Consider the following 788-nt stretch of genomic DNA (forward strand, 5'->3'; position numbering starts at 1 on the left):
AGCTAATGGAAAATGTCTTTCTCTCTCCCCTGTCTGCTCCTCCATCTCTGCAGCAATTGAGATAAAGGTTAGACATCTGGTTTGGATCTGCTCTGTTTAACTGAAAAAAGACGTGCTCCTGCTGTCTCATAAATCATCCCACAGCTGGAGCGCAGTCCTGGCTATTTGCTGGGGCTGTTTACCCTGCCACGTCCAATTTAGCCATGGGTTTTGCTTTTGGGAAGGCTGCACTTCCAGCAAGCTGCCTGCTGCCATTTTGTGAGTGATCCCTGGCTGCTGGGCAAGGGCCGAGAAATTATCATGGATTAAAAATGATCTGGGGTTTTGAAACCACCCAGAATGCAGGTCTCAGGTCAGCTCAGCTTGTAGGAATGGTGCTTGCTTGCAGTGAGCTCTGCCTAGATGCTGCTCCCCAAGAGCAACTACCCTGCCCTGAAGAGCTTATGGGGCTATAAAACATAGACAGAGAGTAAACAAGCACCTAGAAAATCTAGAATCTTCCAAATCTCCTTCTCTCAGCTTAATGTTTTAGTCATCTCCAGAGATTTTATGATTTTGGAGTTGGAAGATGTAGTGTTTCCATCTCACAAGCAGGAGGAAGGACCTTCAGAAGGAAGGACCTTCAGAAGGAAGGACCAAGAGTAGGGTGATGGCCACACAAAAGACCCATGGCTATAGAAATGCCCACCTTTCTCTCAGTTATCTGAAGATCCTTTTCTCCAGGCTCAGCTGCTTGAAGTTTACCTGCATCTATGCTGAAGCACTTGGATGCAGTCCTAATTTCCAGG

This window comes from Acanthisitta chloris, unplaced genomic scaffold, assembly GCF_000695815.1.
Source record: "Acanthisitta chloris isolate BGI_N310 unplaced genomic scaffold, ASM69581v1 scaffold5116, whole genome shotgun sequence".
Classification (NCBI taxonomy): domain Eukaryota; kingdom Metazoa; phylum Chordata; class Aves; order Passeriformes; family Acanthisittidae; genus Acanthisitta; species Acanthisitta chloris.